Source organism: Mustelus asterias, unplaced genomic scaffold (assembly GCF_964213995.1).
Source record: "Mustelus asterias unplaced genomic scaffold, sMusAst1.hap1.1 HAP1_SCAFFOLD_63, whole genome shotgun sequence".
Classification (NCBI taxonomy): domain Eukaryota; kingdom Metazoa; phylum Chordata; class Chondrichthyes; order Carcharhiniformes; family Triakidae; genus Mustelus; species Mustelus asterias.
This window is the reverse complement of record NW_027590128.1, coordinates 1,459,546-1,478,453: the sequence shown is the minus strand read 5'-3', so window position 1 is coordinate 1,478,453 and position 18,908 is coordinate 1,459,546. Positions and strand designations below refer to the sequence as shown.

At 42.9% G+C, this 18,908-nt stretch overlaps 2 protein-coding genes across 2 annotated transcripts in view; both read right to left on the bottom strand.

Annotated features, from left to right (window-relative positions):
• The window catches only part of LOC144483343 (uncharacterized), a 263,183-nt gene that overhangs the window by 113,090 nt on the left and 131,185 nt on the right, over nt 1-18,908 (bottom strand). The window lies entirely within an intron of this gene.
• LOC144483346 (uncharacterized) overlaps nt 1-18,908 on the bottom strand; it is a 341,173-nt gene that overhangs the window by 253,798 nt on the left and 68,467 nt on the right. The window lies entirely within an intron of this gene.

Genomic DNA, 18,908 nt, shown 5'->3' with positions numbered 1-18,908 from the left:
CCTGAAACCATTAATCGCAGACGTTATGCAAATAAGCAACAGTTCCAAATGGGAGAAGAAAGGATAAGAAGAGAGCAGTAATAATAAACCAGCATTAATAATCATTCTATAAAATATCATGTCGCAATATTTGCATAGAAAGGAAGAGGCTTTCGACTGGATTCCACTGGATGGCGCTCCAGGACTTTAGATGTGGCCAAAAATATCCGATAGCATCAGTTTATTGGTACCACAGGTGACAGTTGGGATTGCAGGAAATATCGTTGCCTGGAGGCAACACTTCATACGACAGAGCATTTAACGGAGGAGCTTGCATCCAAATTGCAGGCTCTATGATAAAGGAGGTTTAGACTGTGAACCTTCTTGTATTCATTCGTGGGACATGGGAATCAGTGGCTGGGCAGAATTTATTGCTCATCCCTATTTGCTCTTGGGGAAATGTTGTGAATCAACCACATTGCTGTGTAGGCAATGACACAGATTTCCTTCCCTAAAGGGTTGAGTGAACCAGATGTTTTTTTTAAACAAACAATCGACAATAGTTTCATGGTCGTCAGTAGATACCCAATTCCAGAATTTTTAAAAATGAATTCAGATTCCATCACTTGCCGTGGCGGTATTCAAACCCTGGTCCCCAGGAGATTAGCTGAACTTCTGGATTCATTGTCTCGCGATAATACAATTACACCATCGCCTCCACTGTACGTTTGCATTTCATGGTCCAATGAAACTGGCTACTCCGAAGAAGAAGGTTAATATTGAGTTTAATTAGAACTGCTCCTCGACATGTCAAAGGGAGGTGTTATAATATGGTGATAATTTGTGAACCGATGTTCGTCTCATTATTAATCCAAATTGAAATCATCTGGAAAATACCCGATTCCTCCATTCCTTTATTCGTGATAATGCCAGGTTGATAAAACTTTCGGATAAATAATTAAACCTTTCAGCCTCCCTCTGTGTAAATAATAATTCCTTCATTACAGTGTCACTGTGCTTGATGTCAGATTCGTTGATTGTAAAGCGCCTTTGAAGATTTTTAAGTACGAAATAGTTGGTTCAAACATTAGGGGCGATGTTTCAACAAACTGTCAACTGAGTGAGGTTGAAAGAGAGGACTAATTTAATCAATATTACACAGCACATTGCACTCACTAGAAAGATAGGGTGTCATTGCAGTTTCTCAATTTACACTGGTGTTGTGCCACACCGTTCTTTACGTGTGCGTTTGTATATAATGAACCACGTGTAAATGTCTTGTATTATATTTGCTAGCATGTCTGGTATTTGTTGCTGCACTGACATAACCTCAGGGAATTCCTTTTCACAAAGCATACTCTGGAAGGTCCAACGTTTTTAACATTGTCAAAGACTGCATTTCTCTTTTGTCTATTAATTAATTAATTAATTAATTAATTAATCTCTTTGCTTTTCTTCCTCAATGATGATCTCTGTTTAAGTTTAAGTTTATTTATTTCTGGCACGAGTAAGCTAACAATAACACTGCAATGAAGCGACTGTGAAAATCTCCGAGTCGCCACACTCCGGCGCTTGTTCGGGTACACTGAGGGATAATTTAGCATGGCGAATTCACCTAGTCTTTCGGTCTATGGGGGGAAACCGGTGTAGCCGGATGAAACCCATACAGACACGGAGAGAATATGCAGACTCCACACAGAGCAAGCCGGAAATTGAACCCGGGTCCCTGGCGCTGTATTGCACCGTCGCTAACCACTATGCCGCCATGCTATCCTGTATCGATGTTTGAGTGGATCGGTTTGGGAATCTTTCACAGTTTTTATTTGTCTTTCTGTCGATGCTTGTGTTGATTCGGTGCTGGATACGAGGCCTGCAGCAAACACGAAAGGTGGAGTTATTCACATACCGTCATCGTCAGCAACTCAGACCAATATGTGTCAAATATCTCCAGAAAACTTCTGCTTTCTGCCTTAATGACTAGGAACGTCGGAATTGATGTGTCTGGGTATATATCTGGATGGTTTTATATATCTTTATGTGTTGGCCTTTGCACGTGGCTGTGTGTGTATCTGTTTCCAATATGCGGCTGTGCTGTCTACGGGAGGGCGCTCTCTCATCACTTATGAAACATCACGATCCCCTTCGAGAGGAAGCGATTGGTTGAAAATGTGACAATGGGCGGAGAGAGGGAATCGCATTGACGTCATTGCATCCCCCTGGCTGTTTCCACTTCTCTAATTGCAGGTCTGGTATAGTCAGTGATCACTGTCTCTGTTTCTGGAGTCCAGACTGGAACCATGGGGGTGAAACTCTATCTGACTCTGGTTCTTGTCCTGATCACAGGTCGGTCATTCTAAACCTCTGAAATCCATCAATCACCATATTCATTGCCCATTTCCATCTCTAGGCGATTTTATTCCGTTGTTGTTATTCCACCTAACCCGCTTTGTGTCCGTTGTTATTTTCAGAGATGACCAATGGTGACTCAGTGTCCCAGTCAGTACCGGTAATCCAAGCAGCAGAGGGTGACCATTCATGAATTCCCTGCTGTTACTCTGTATCGAGTACAGCTGCACAACAAAATTACCTGTTCTGGTATCGCCAGTATCCACACCGAGCCCCTCAATATCTGCTCAGAAACAGTAGTTATGGGTTTACCGATAAGGCTCCCGGCTTTGAACACTTCAGCGGGAATCTCAACCTGAAACAAAGCACTTTTCTCTTGTCCAAGAAAGGTTTGAAGCTGACAGACAGAATCGTGACTTACTGTGCAATGAGACCCAGAATCAAGAGTCTGTTGTCATGGAAACCCATGACGTTGAATTACAGAGAAACTGTTCATAGAATGAATCCGTCAGTGCAGCTTCATCTGAGTGGCTTTCCATCCCTGAGGTCAATGACTTCCACTTAGTAAGTGTAATATTTGTCGCTCAGATTACTCCCAGATCAAATCCAATCATTTCCCATACCAATCACACAAACCCGCAGAGCGCCCGGGCGAATAACTCCATCAATCTGTACTTTTAATCTTTCTGTATCAGATGCCTATCTGTCAGTGGAGATCTGTTTAATAAGAACATGACATAAGAACATAAGCTCAAGGAGCAGGAGTAGGCCATCTGGCCCCTCGAGTCTGCTCCACCATTCAATAAGATCATGGCTGATCTTTTCGTGGACTCAACTCCACTTAGCCGCCCGCTCACCATAACCCTCCATTTATTTACTGTTCAAAAATGTGTCTATTCTTGTCTTTAAAAATAATCAATGAGGTAGCCTCAACTGCTTCACTGGGCAGGAAATTCCACAGATTCAAAACCTCTGGGTGAAGAATTTTCTCTTCAACTCAGTCCTAAATCCCCTTTATTTTGAGGCCATGACAATCAGCGCTGTTCTTGTTTCACCTGACAATGGAAATAACTTCCCTGCTTCTATCTTATCTATTCCCTTCATAATCTTTATGTTTCTATAAGATCTCCACTCATTCTTCTGAATTCCAATGAGTATAGTCCCAATCTACTCAGTCACTCCTCATAAGCCAAATGTGGTCTAGGATCAAAGGCACTCCCAGAGTTGTCACATTTTGAAGTTTCTGGATTGAAATAATGACTGATTGAAATCATTGCTTTCCCGGGAAACAAATAACCCCGGTGGAACCGCATCTCAATGTGGGACAAATAAATTTACACCACAGAAATAGGCCCTTCGCCCCTTCAACCCTGCACCGACAAACTGGAGTTGGGTGACTACATATCCCCGGTACACTTAAAACAGCAACTACTATTTATGTTCATGCAGTGGATGCACTTATATATACCCGCGGAATAAATAAATCTAACTTATTCATTACACTTTCAAATTCAGATACAGAGAAAGTCCATGCAAAAAACAGGGACATTGAGTTCGAAAGGAAGAGAGTTAAACCGACAAAGAGCCAGTATAACTGATAATGTTATAAAACTTCCATGGAGAGAGAAAGAGGGTGAGAAAGATGCACACAGCCGGGGATGGAAAGTGATTGAAGCTGAGTTTACTCCTCTACTAACAGTGATTGGTCCACAGCTGACGTCATCTCAGGAAGACTGCCAATCGCAGCACTGAAAAATGACCCCATCCCCGCAGCTTCCCAATAATTGAAGCTGCTTCTGATCTGAGTTGACTCTGTGATATAAGACGAGAAACAGCAACATATTTTAAACAGTGTGGCTGTTTACTGTCCAATCAGGATCCATGTGTTCCCTGTGTGATTTACTGATAATAGTGGTCATGCTGACCGGTGAGTCTGAGCTCAAGTCCTCAGTGTGTGTCCTCTTTTTAGGTCAAACCAAACCAAGTAAACAAACTCAGATTAAATCAGGACAAAGTAAAAGGGGCAGCTCCCCAAAAAGGAGGGGGAACAGCCCGAACAGAAATCAAAGTACAAAGGAAACTTAAAAACATCAAATTAAAATGTGATTATTAGGGTCAATAATGCACCCCAACCCCTGCGGTGCCCAGCGGGCGCGGAAAGCGTCAACCTCGCCCGTGGACACCGCATGCTCCCTCTCCAGGGACACCTGGCCGCGAACGTACCTCAGTGTGTGTTTCATGGGTTATATTTACAAACAGATTTCTCACACATTCTATATGTTGTTACAGGAACCAGTGGCCAAACTTCAGTTTCCCAGGAGCCGCCTGAATTAACGGTTCAGGAAGGACAGACGGTAATTTTGAACTGCAGTTATAAAGCAAAATACGCTGACCAAACTCTCTTCTGGTACATCCTGTACCCTGGAGAAGCTCCGAGATATTTATTGAAAAGTTACGGCAACGGGAAGGGGGATAAATCTCTTGATTTTTCGGATCGGTTTTCTGCTAATTTGGACCAAGACAAGAAAACAGCTCCATTAAATATCACCGGGGTCCTTGTCTCTGACTCTGCCGTGTATCACTGTGCGCTGAACCCCACACTGTTACAGAGGCACAGTCAATCCGTACAAAAACCAACAAAGGCAATCTCCCTTCCTCTCACTCAATCAGGTCTGTGAGCTGGGTTGTGAACTGCTAATATAAATGAAATCATATTATACAGATCAGTGAGTCCGAAAGATCACTTTTTGGTGCGGAATGTCTGTCAGTTTATGTAAAATCTCGCTTTATAGTAGTTTCCGTGGTTTACGAGCAACTCTGAATCGGAGACCCTGGTGCTGTTATTGTAACATTAAATAAAACCTATCAGCTTCATATCTCAAAGGTCATCTCGGTGAAAATGCACACATTCGCTTTAGTGCACATTCTGTGTCAAAGAGAGCGGTAGCCATACAGTTGTTTGCTTTCTAGGAAGGCAGTTGATAGATTTGCGGATATTCAGGGAAATAACCGATATGGAGGTAGTGCAGGAAGGTGATTGTGCGGTAGATCAACAATAATCTTACTGAATGGCGGAGCAGGCCCTAATGAAGGAGCAAATGGTCCACTCCAGCTCCTATTCCCTATTCTCTGATGTTCTTCTGTCCAGTTCATTGTTCTGAGAACCGATTCAACTGGTTCCCTGCATCTCGCTCTGACGTCATGGATTGGAGAACAAAGACAGTCGGAGCTGATTGGATGAAATATAGGACAAAGGAGCTGTGAGCTGATTGGGTATCTCCCGCTGGCTCTGTCAGGAATGAACCAATAGCTATTGAGGTCGGATATGACTCAACTTCTTCTGAACTCTGAAATAAAACAATTGAGCTTCAACTCACTGAGTTCAGATCCCGCATCAACTCTGTGAACATGCTGTGTGTTACTTTTTACACATTCCTCACAGCTTCAGCTATTTTAGTTGGTAATTTTCCAAATTGCGCAATCTCCAGCTTGCTCGCGATGCTGAGGTAGAAACCTTCCCCTTTAACTGTCCTTTCCAGGTATTTCTTAAAAGAAATCAATCAGCGTGATCACATTATTTCTTACAGAGTGGTAAAAAACAATCGTTAAATTTCGTATATCTGTTCTTTTGCAGGGTGAGTGGTGCAGAATTTGTCCCTCAGGGGCTGGTTACTGCGATAAAGTTGGAAGGAGAATCGATTGCCATTATTTTCAGCTATTCGACCATTGCTGCTTCATATGATTTACAGCTGTACCTTCAGGACCGGGATAAAGCCCCCACATACTTCCAATGTGTCTGGATAATTTATAATTTAATTTATACCGCGTCGTAGATTGCGATGGAAATGCTGAGAAAAGTATTTGATATTGTGTTCCAGCCGTTAAAAGAAGTCGCACAACAGGGAAATTTAGCAACAGCTATATAATACTGAGGGAAGTGCAGGTGGCGGGGGGAGAGGGAGAGCAAAATCATTGCCTGAACATAAAGATTTCCCAAAACACCTCTGGTGATTTCAGCAGAATTTTAAAGAAATCTATTCCCGAATGTGGGCGTGGCTGGCTAGGCCTGTATTTATTGCTCATCCCGAGCTGTGCTGCACAAACTTTCTGACGTTCTTAATTAGGTTTTTGCATTCAGTCGATTTTCTTGCCAAATGTTGCAGTGTCTGGAGCAAACTAAACCTGTTCTTAAAGATAATTTTCTTATCAATAATTGCTCATCGGGTTCTAATCATGTATTGAAATCAACTTTTGTACCTTTAATGTTAAGAATTTTTAGTTTTAATGTATGTCAAATGTTCATTGTGTTAATATGAGTGACATTCTACCGAACTCTTTCCAATTGAGTTTCTCTTCGATTCCCTGTTGATATTTTTGATTAATTACGGTACCATTGAGAGATGTTTAATCAGGCTGCTGTCATTATTAGGATTTGCCTCAGCAGGCGAACATCAGTTTACACTATTGACTGACATATCAAACCAAACATTATTGGTTCCTTTGCCCCGAGTGTTCTTTGAAACATCAGAACAAGGGTACAACTAGTTCAAGGCTACCTGCAGCATTTTGTATTCTCAATGCTCGTGCTGAGTTCCTGGTGATCCCAAATAAACAACAGCTAATTCTTCCCTCGCACAGTGAAGGGAGTGATCTGTGAACGATTTTGGATGGTGTTTGTGTGAATTGTGGTCTGGTTTGTGTTCACAGGAATGTATTGACGAGTTAGTGTGTGTCCCGCTGTTAGAAACAGCTCTCAGCAGACAGCAGCTGTGATCCAGAAAACTGCGGCAGTTTTGGTACGAGTATTCGCTTGTTGACATCACTGTGAGACTCTGTGCACAGTAATAGACCGCAGTGTCAGACAGCCGCAGCTCCGAGATGGTCAATCTCTACAAATTGTCTGCCTGCTGGACTGAATCAGAAAACCGGGTCCGTGCGAAATCCGCCTTTAATTCAAAACCGCCGTTCTTGTCTCTCCGGACTGCAAACTCGAGCTGTCTGTCTGGGTATTGACGATACCAGAATAAATAATACGCCTCGTCGGTAAAGGTGCAGTTTAAAGTGACATCTTCTCCCTCTGTCCGTGTGAGTGAGGATTCCCGCTGAGTGACAGAATCTCCATCGCTCAGAACTGAAACACACGGTTAAAGAAAGGAAAAATATTGATTAAAAGTTCAATTGAACGAACGGAGAAAATTCACTGACAGTGTAACATAAAAATATGGATTGAATCATACCATATTCTGTCCAACTGATCTATGTTCCCGTTTACAATCCCCAGGAGACTCCTCCCTCTCGCCTCTTCTCAATGCATCTGTCCGTTTCTTCCTCAGCTGTTTAGTTCAGTTTACCTTGAAATTAGTCTTTGCTCCTCTACTCAAGTGTTCATTGTGTTAATATGAGTCACATTCTACCGAACTCTTTCTAAAGATGTTTCTCTCCGATTCCCAGTCGATCTCTTTGTTTCTTGGAATTATGGGACGTATATTTGGAATCCTTCCACAAGTGGAATCATCCTCTCCCCGTCCATCGCACCAATCCTCTTTATAATTGTAAATAAATCAGTCAGGTTTTTTTCGTCAGTCGCAAAGTTAATCACAATCTTGCATTCTGATAGCTCTCATCTCCCAATCCTGGTACCATTTCTCGAAATCGCCGTTGCAGTGTGCTTTTCGAATCTATTTTCAAAAGACTAAAACCACTCGCAAGAATTCATTTGTGTTCTACGGCATGTCCAATACCTGTATAACATGAATGTCCTGCTTTTCAACTTTATCCCTCCAGAAAATAACTCATTTTTAAGGTGTTAAACTCACCAACAATGAATGTCACCCAAATCAGAGAGAAAATGCGGAGCCGCATTGCTGCTGCTCCTGGATTCCAGGGACTTGTTTCTCCGACAGCTGCAGAAGATCGAACAAGATAAAGCTGAGAGCATTGGCTGTGGCCGGTCTGACGTCACACCCTGCAGCACCTATGGTCGGAAGAGTGGAGAGCACTGAATAGAGAATAAAGAGCTGATTGGATATCACAATCCACAAGTTGATTTATTCCTGACAGCGTCATCAGGTGATAATCCAATACGCTCCTGGGCTCTTTACTCTGGATTCATCCAACCAGCCGAGAGCTCCTTTCGGCTCTAATTCATGACAGTAAGAAGTCTCACAACACCAGGTTAAAGTCCAACAGGTTTATTTGGTAGCAAACGCCACAGCTTTCGGAGCGCAGCTCCTAGAATCAGACAAACTGTGAGCACCAGCTCAGTACAATATATTTTCCGCGTTCTCAATATCGCAATCCGTCATCATAGTTTAAAATTTAAGAAAATGCTCATTAGAATGAATGCCTCTATTTCAGGTTTTATTTCTCTCATTGTTTTTCTGAATTAAATAACTGAATATTGTTTCAAAAGATGTAAAGGAGGAATTGTCTTGGGTTTGGGTAAATTTGATTTGATTTGATTTGATTTATCATTTTCACATACACTGTTTTACAGTGGAAAGTATTGTTTCTTGCATGCTATACAGACAAATGCTATACCCATCTTACTCAAGCAACAGGCTAAATGCTTTTTAAAAGACAATATTGTACCTGCCTCTATTACTATCTCTGGCAGCTTGTTCCAGACACTCACCACCCTCTGTGTAAAAACAATTGCCCCTCTGGACACTTTTGTATCTCTCCCCTCTCACCTTAAACCTATGCCATCTAGTTTTAGACTTCCCTAACTTTGGAGAACGATATTGACTACCTAGCTGATCTATGCCCCTCATTATTTTATAGACCTCTATAAGGTCACCCCTAAGCCTTCCACGTTCGAGAGAAAAAAGTCCCAGTCTATCCAACCTCTCCTTATACCTCAAACCATCAAGCCCCGGTAGCATCCTAGTAAATATTGTCTGCACTCTTTGTAGTTGAATAATATCCTTTCTATAATTGGGTGACCAGAACTGTACACAGTATTCCAAGTGTGGCCTTACCAATGTCTTGTACAACTTTAAGAAGACGTCACAACTCCTGTATTCAATGCTCCGACCAATGAAACCAAGCATGCTGAATGCCTTTTTCACCACTCTGTCCACCTGTGACTCCACTTTCAAGGAGCTATGAACATGTACCCCAAGATCTCTTTGTTTTATTACTCTCCCCAACGCCCTACCATTAACCGAGTAAGTCCTACCCTGGATCAACCTATCAAAATGCATCACCTCACATTTATCTAAATTAAACTCCATCTGCCATTCGTCAGCCCACTGGCCCAATTGATCAAGATCCCATTGCAATCGGAGATAACCTTCTTCACTGTCCACTATGCCACCAATCTTGGTGTCATCTGCAAACTTACGAACCATGCCTCCTATATTTTCATCCAAATCATTAATATAAATGACAAATAACAGTGGACCCAGTACTGATCCCTGAGGCACACTGCTGGTCACAGGCTCCAGTTTGAAAAACAACCCTCTGCAACCACCCTCTGGCTTCTGTCATCAAGCCAATTTTGTATCCATTTAGCTACCCACCCTGGATTCCATGAGATTTAACCTCATCCAACAACCTACAATGCGCTACCTTGTTAAAGGCCTTGCTAAAGGCCATGTAGACAACACCAGCTGCACTGACCTTATCTACCTTCTTGGTTACCCCTTCAAAAAACTCAATCAGACTTGTGAGACGTGATTTTCCACTCACAAAGCCATGCTGACTGTCCCTAATCAGTCCTTGCATCTCTAAATGCCTGTAGATCCTGTCTCTCAAAATACTTCCAACAACTTACTCAACACAGGTGTGATGCTCACTGGCCTGTAGTTCCCAGGCTTTTCTTCAATGAGACCATTCGGCCTTTTTTAAACAAAGGCATAACATTTGCCACCCTCAAATCTTCAGGCACCTCACCTGTGACTATCGATGATTGAAATATCTCTGCTAGGGGACACGCAATTTCCTCCCGAGCCTTTCACAATGTCCTGGGATACACTTCATCACGTCCCGGGGATTTATCTACCTTGATACGCTTTAAGACTTCCAACACCTCCTTCTCTGTAATATGTACACTCCTCAAGACAGCACTATTTATTTCCCCAAGTTCCCTAACATCCATGCTTTTCTCAACAATAAATACTGACGAGAAATATTCATTTAGGATCTCACCCATATCTTATGGATCCGCACATCGATGACCTTGTTGATCCTTAACTGGCCCTACTTTCTCCCTTGTCACTCTTTTGCTCTTTATGTATTTGTAGAAGCTCTTTGTATTCACCAGTAGTTCACAACTTATTGAAGGGAGCAGCGGCAGCTGTGGGGATTGTGTACTCGCAATGACTGGGACGCTGTGTTTTTTGCAAAATAAAACTTATTCATAAAATATCTGAAAGTACATTACACAATATTTCAAAATGGCCATAACAGCAAGTGCAATAACATTCAAGTTTTCGACAATGAAGCTGTTGCACTCTGTGTACAATTAAAGGAACATTACAGAACGTTTCAGAATAGTCTTTACAGAAAGTGCATTGACGTTTAGGTTTCGTACACAGATAATTTTGCACGTTGACGTGCTTCAACACATTCAATGAAACATTACAAAACTTTGCAAAATGGTTATTTCAGAAAGTGCAGTGATACTGAAGATTTCTTCAAAGGTATTGTTGCGCAATGAAGATGTTCAGTACAATCAATGGAACATAATACATATTTTAAGATCGTCAATACAGGAAGGACGTTGTCATTTAGATTGTCTACGTTGAACAATGTGCACTCTGAGGTGCTTCAATAGAATTGCGAGACGTGTAATATTCACTGCATTCAGTCAATGTGAGCCCTACAGCAAGAAGGGCTCAGAATGAGTTCTGCTCCCCTCAGTTCACAAGGGCCGAATGGTCTCAGTCAGCGGGGATTTCCCCTTTGCGCCTTTGCAGCAACTGCCCCAAGGATTAGTGCGTCCCTCAGCAGGTAGTCCTGCGCCCTGGAATGTGCCAGTCTGCAACACTCGATCGAGGACAATTCTTTGCACATGAAGATCAACCAGTTTCGAGAAGGCAAAGAGTATATTTTACCGAGTTGAAGATTTTCCAACAGCAATTGGTGCTTGTCTCGGTTTGTGTCCCTGGGAACAGCCCGGAGAGCACAGAGTCCTTCGGTACAGAGTTGCTTAGGATGAACATATACCAATGGATAGAGCTGTGAAGAAGGCATATAGTGTGTTAGCTTTTATTAACAGGGGGTTGGAGTTTAAGAGCCGTGGGGTTATGCTGCAACTGTACAGGACCTTGGTGAGACCGCATTTGGAATATTGCGTGCAGTTCTGGTCACCTCACTATAAGAAGGATGTGGAAGCGCTAGAAAGAGTGCAGAGGAGATTTACCAGGATGCTGCCTGGTTTGGAGTGTCGGTCTTATGAGGAAAGGTTGAGGGAGCTGGGGCTGTTCTCTCTGGAGCGGAGGAGATTGAGGGGAGACTTAATAGAGGTTTATAAAATGATGAAGGGGATAGATCGAGTGAACGTTCAAAGACTATTTCCTCGGGTGGATGGAGCTATTACAAGGGGGCATAACTATAGGGTTCATGGTGGGAGATATAGGAAGGATATCAGAGGTAGGTTCTTCACGCAGAGAGTGGTTGGGGTGTGGAATGGACTGCCTGCAGTGATAGTGGAGTCAGACACTTTAGGAACATTTAAGCGGTTATTGGATAGGCACATGGAGCACACCAGGATGGTAGGGAGTGGGATAGCTTGATCTTGGTTTCAGATGAAGGTCGGCACAACATCGTGGGCCGAAGGGCCTGTTCTGTGCTGTAATGTTCTATGTTCTATGTTCTATAAAAGACTTCTCATCACCTCGGGATATAAATGGATAGTTTATCTGCTCCGTTCGGGTTTTGTGTCTCAGTGACTCACTGACACAGTAACACACCCCAACGCCTGATACCGATGTGCTGTCTCCATTAGGACTGGACAAAGTTCTTGTTGAGTGAATGAAGAGTTTGAAGAGTCTGTGGTGTTTCTGCTAACAGATGAAATGACAAATTTCAGGCCACGGTTCTGTTGCATGCTGAACGAGCGGATGCTCTCAGGGCATCAGGTGATTGTATTTCATTGGATTTCAATCGATTGTCACTCTTGTGTTAATATCTGCTGTGATTGAGAGATCGCAGACACTCCACCGATAATTGTCCATGCAAAAGAAAGTTGTTTTTTATGGTCAACACTCTCCAAAAAATACTCACTTAAAATCAAAACGTGAAGCTGCAATTCCACTAATTGCCTTTTCCTGGTTTCTGCATTCCCTGGATCCAGAATATTAAAGGAGAATGGCGTCAATTAAGGTTTAATGGAATACGTAATCATGTATATAACTTCCATGGTAAATACCTTACATATCGTCACCGAGGACAAAGTAGAAATGCAACACTGATGTGTGGTTTTCGATAAGTTGCCTTGGGACAAAATTTTCATATATCCTTTTCAGTAAAAGGCAGAATTATCTCCTTTGCTCAGCCAACTCGGAGCTTCAAAGTCGCAAATGTTTAGCTCAGTTTCTCTCTCCACAGAGTCTTTCCAGCAATTTTCTGTTTTTATTTCAGATCTCCCCTATCATATGTACACCTCGACATCCATTATTTCATATTGGCACCGAGAACATTCCCGTCGGTATAATGTTGCAATCCCTCCTGTGTTTCGTTATATCCAAGGAAATGACTAATAACGGCATTTGGTGTGGAAATTAATATTTGATATTAATGCGGGAGTGTTTGACATGTCTGTCGATATGTTGGGCGTTGGATATACATGATCTGCACGATGTGTATTGGTTGCAAGTTGTTGATTAATCTCACTCCTTACAACAGCAACATGCATCACATTCTGGAGTACTTCCATGGAGTGGAATGTAAAATGACCACTTGGATTTTTTCAAAGTATCAAAACATTACGGTGGACCTGAGCACCAGCTGATGGTCCATTATGCGGGATATTTGTTCTTGAAACCTGTAAGGGAGAGACAAGGGAGAAATGTAGGTGGAGATATGGGAAGAAAACAAGAGGTGTTGAATAATTGGAAATGGAGGCGAGACCTGGAGTTAAGCAGAGCAAGAACCGGTGATATAAATGAATGAATCAGGAATAGATTTAGAGGAAGATACAATCAGAGAAACAGCTGCAGCAAAACAGACAAATACGAACTAAAACATGGGGAATATTTGTTCCAAGTGTTATTTTCACTCCCAGATATTTGATACATTCTGTGTTTTGTTGCAGAAACCAATAGTGATGATTCTGTGTCCAAGGATCAATCTGAATTAAGGGTTCTCCAAGTACAGAGCATAATGTTGGATTGTAAATACTCGGACAGCTATTCTCCCTATTCTGTTCTGGTATCCGGGCGAAACTCCGAGATAATTAATGAGGATTTATAGCTCGGAGGATGTGAAACAATATTGTCCACTTTGTACAAAGGAACACTGTTCCTCAAATGTCATGATGTGGAGATGCCGGCGTTGGACTGGGGTAAACACAGTAAGAAGTTTAACAACACCAGATTAAAGTCCAACAGGTTTATTTGGTAGCAAAAGCCACAAAAGCCACACCTCAAATGTCACCAGGACGCTTCTCTCCGATACCGCCTTGTGTTTCTGCTGCAGAGAGCGCATCCCGGACAAAAGCGCCGCACTGATAGTTCCAGTTAGTGATCAGCAGAGGGCGCGCTCACACCGAAAAGCAGAAATAATAAGTGAGAGTAACAGAAATGTATTATAATTCCGAGCGAAGGCACTCACCAGAGTGAGTTAGTGGTTCGTCAGCTGACAGTTTGTCTCTGGTGTTATTTCCTCGTCTGTATCAATTATTGGCCAGCCCTTTCCCATCTCCCCTTTCCGTTTCTCGGTCCATTTGATCACAGTCGGTACACAGCGAGTGTGTGATCAGAATGCTTTTTTGCGAATATTACTGAATTTCCCCACAATGCCACTGTCATTTCGAGCGTAACTTTCGAGCTTTGTTGTTTCCTGACACCTTTTACGGACCAGAATCTCTGCCTTACCATAACTAGATAAGGACTTTCTTCTGATTTGATCAACGCCAGAGGACACCTTGCCCTTATAAGGAGATTAATTATATCCCAGTTCAATGTTCTTCCATTGACTCGCAGTCACCTCACCAGACAGGGAATCGTGGACAAAACATGTCGCACATTTTCTCTTAGCTCGCAAGCATGGATTGAATCGTAAATTTAAACTCACTATCGTCTTATTTCTTTTGTTCGGGTTTGAACCTTGGAGATTTTGTCACTCAGCGACTGTCCTTCGATGTTATCAGTGATCGGTGGATATGTACGCCCAGATCTCTCTGCCTGTCAATATTCCTAAGGATTCTACCTTTCCTGTATAATTCCGACAAGCATTGGACCTTCCAAAATGCATTATCTCACACTTGTCCAGATTAAACTCCATCTGCCATTTTTCCGCTCAAGTCTCCACCGGTCTATATTTTGCTGTAGCTGTATCCTCTGACAATCCTCTTCACTCTCCGCAACTCCACCAGTTTTTGTGTGGTCTGTGGACGTACCAATCATACTAGCTACATTTTCCTCCAAATCATTTATATATACTACGAACAACAAAGGTCCCAGAACTGATCCCTGTGGATCATGGCTAGTAAGAGTTTTAACAACACCAGGTTAAAACTCTTACTGTGTTCACCCCAGTCCAACGCCGGCATCTCCACATCATGACGATCATGGCTCGTCACAGCCTTCCAGTCAGAAAATCACCCCTCTACCGCTACCCTCTGTCTTCTATGGCCAAGCCCCAGTTCTGTATCCATCTTCTCGCAGAGAACATAAGGCGCATGTGCAGTTTCGCCTTCGGCATCTTTTATATTAAATTAACAATTGTATTTTTATTTACATATAAATCACCTCCCGGTGGCGTGTCTGGGACAGAATTTCGGTCACCTTCTCCATTTCTGAACAGTGTTTTTTTTTCTTTAAAATAAACGGTGGGGGTAGGGGCTGGTGGTGACGTCACCGAAATAGGACAGCCAGTCCTTCCCCGCCTCTGGCTCCTGGTGTTCCGCCAAAGAGCTGCACCTAGTCCAGGGTGGGGCCAAGATGTGACACTGTGAGGAGCAGCAGCAGCAGCTGCAGGGAGTGGTCAAGTGGCCCCTGGCGCCCGAAGGGGAAACAGCAGCAAGCATAGTCTCTACCCAATGACTTCGCCAAGTTCAGTTGTTCAGTGACACTGGGAAGCTCTTCAAATCTAATCTTCTACTTCTCAGATTCATCCCTCCATCCATCACTCCTTCCCTCGATCGGACTCTCGATTCATCCATCCGTCCATCCCTTCCTCCCTCCATCCATCCCAACATGTGTCCCTCCATTCACACAACAAGAACTATTCAGTCTGCACAGCAGCTTCAGTCTCATTCCCCCAGTTTGTTTTCCACCCTTTATCACTCCAATTCTTCTCCCACATGTTTCACATCATTACATTATAATACAAACTTGATAACCTCTCCAATTTGACATTTGTTCAGGGATACAGACAGCAGATAAATTATCAATTACACCCCCAACCTGGGCTATGGTGATACATTTACACATGATCTCATTTCACAATAAAACTCACACACCGGTTTTAAGTTTGCTTCCGTTATTGCTGTTGTGCCCAGCAGGTTGACTAAAGTGAAATTGACATCAACACTTTATGGTCTCTGTCTCTCTGCGTTTGTGAGACTGCCCGTAATAGTGTGTGTGTGTGGCTGTGTGTGTGTGTGCGTGTGTGTGTCTGTGTGTGTGTGTGCGTGTGTGTGTGCGTTCTTCTGAAAGTATATGTTTTTGGTTTTATTTGATTTGATTTATTATTGTCACATGTATTAGTATACAGAGAAAAGTATTGTTTCTGGCGCGCTATACAGAGAAAGCATACATTTCATAGAGAACAGTAAGAAGTCTCACAACGCCAGGTTCAAGTCGAAGATGTTTATTTGGAATCACGAGCTTTCGGAGAGCTGCTCCTTCGTTCGGTGAGTGGAGAGGTAGGTTTTACAAACACGGCATTACACGTACATGGAGAAGGAAAGGAGCGAGTGCAGAATGTAATGATACAGTCATAGCTAGGATGTAGAGAAAGATCAATTTAATTAAAACATTGTTATAGAGTTCAAAAGAGTTAGAATATCGTTTTAAAAGCATAGACCAAGAGTAAAAGATAGCATCAGAGAGATGATGGGCACAGCTTGCAACAAGTAGCCACGGTCCGACGCCATCTTGATTTTTTTGGTTTGTCTCTGTGTTTATCTGAGAGTGTGTGTGTCTGTGTTTGTTGTCTGAGTGTTTATGTGTATGTGTCCATGTGTGCGACTTTGCTTGTGTCTATTTGTCTGCAATCGTGTGACTGTTTTGCCTGAGGCTGTGTGTGTGTGGATGTGTGCCTGTGTATGTTTGCTTGTCTGGTCATGTGTGTATATATGTGTGTGTGTTATGCTGAAAGTGTGTGTCTGTGAGTTTGCGAGTTTGCCTATGTTGTTTGACTGAGATCATGTGTGTGCCCATGTTTGACTGTGTGCATGTATTGCTGTGTGCGTGACTGTGTTTGCCTGAGTGTTTGTGTGTGTGTTTGTGCGTGTGTGTTTTTCTGTGATTGTATGTATGTCTGAGTGTTTGACTGCGACTTGTGTCTAAATGTGTGTGTTTTGTCTGAGAGTTTGTGCTTATCTGTGTGCTTGCATCAGAGTGAATTTGTATGCATATGCGTGTTCGTTTGATAGGACATCGGTGTGTGGGTCTGTTTCTGTATGTTTGTCAGCGTGTGTGTGTGTGTGTCTGTGTGCATGCATGTCTGAGAGCATATGTTTTCTTTGTGTGTTTGTCTGAGTTTTTCTCTCTATATGTCTATGTTCACGAGTTTGCTTGTGTGTGTTTGTCTGAGTGTGTGCTTATGACTGTGTGTTTGTCTGTGAGTGCATGTGTATGCCTGTGTTTTTCTGAGAGTGTGTGTCTGTGTGTTTGCAAGATTTCCTGTGTCTGTTCGTCTGAGAAATGTGTGCCTGTATTTGCCTGACTGTGTGTTTGCGTGTGTGTTTGTCTGTACTTGTCTGAATGCGTGTGTGTGTTTGTGTCTGTGTGGTTGTCTGTATGTGTGTGTGTGCTTGTCTGACAGCCTGTCTGTGTGTCAGAAAGAGAGAGAAAGTATGTGTGTGTCTGTGTGTGTCTGAGCGTGTATATCCATGTATGTGCCTATGCGTGCGAGTTTGCCTGTATCGGTTTTTCTGAGACCCTGTGTGTGTGCGTGCTCGTGACTGTTTGTTTGTCTGTGTGTGTGTGTGTGTGTGTGCTCGTGACTGTTTGTGTGTGTGTGTGTGTGTGTGTGTGTTTTTCAGAGGTGCATTTGGCTGTGTGTTTGTGTATGTGTTTGCGAGTTTGCTTGTGTCTGCTTGTTTCAGAACTTGTGTGTTTGTCTGAATGTGCGTGTGTGTATGTTTGGGTATGTGAGTTGGTCTTGGATTGTGTGTGTGTGAACATTTAAAATAAAAATGGATGATAGAAAAGCTACAGCACAAACAGGCCCTTCGGCCCACAAGTTGCGCCAAACATGTCCCTACCTACTAGGCTTACCTATAACCCTCCATCTTACTAACTTCCATGAACTTATCCAAAGGTGTCTTCAAAGAACCTATAGAATCCGCCTCCACCACCACTACCGGCAGCCGATTCCACGCACCCACCACCCTCTGAGTGAAAAACTTACCCCGAACATCTCCTCTGTACCTACTCCCCAGCACCCTAATCTCAAACCATCAAGTCCTGGTAGCATCCTAGTAAATCTTTTCTGCACTCTTTCTAGTTTAATAATATCCTTTCCATAATAGGTTGACAAGAACTGTAAACAGTATTCCAAATGTGGCCTTACCAATGTCTTGTAGAACTTCAACAAGACGTCCCAACTCCTGTATTCAATGTTCTGACCGATGAAACCAAGCATGCCGAATGCCTTCTTCACCACTCTGTCCACCTGAGACTCCACTTTCAAGGAGCTATGAACCTGTACCCTTAGATCTTTTTGTTCTATAACTCTCCATAACACCCTCCCATTAAGTGAGTAAGTCCTGTTCTGGTTCGATCGACGAAAATGGATCACTTCGCATTCATCTAAATAAAACTCCATCTTCCATTCACCAGCCCACTGGCCCAATTCATTAAGATCCCATTGCAATCCTTGATAACCTTCTTCACTGTCCACTATGCCACCAATCTTGGTGTCATCTGCAAACTTACTAACCACGCCTCCTAAATTCTCATCCAAATCATTAATATAAATGACAAATAACAGTGGACCCAGCACTCATTCCCGGAGGCACACCGCTGGCCATAGGCCTCTAGTTTGAAAGACAACCCTCTACAACCACCCTCTGTCTTCTGTCATCAAGCCAATTTTGTATCCATTTAGCAACCTCAACCTGGATCCCGTGAGAGTGTTTCCAGCTTCTGCTCCAACCGAACCATGCGGTTTGTGAGGAGCTGCAGCTGGTCACACATCCCGCAAACATAGCCGCCAGGGACACTAGAAAGTTCCCTGATCTCCCA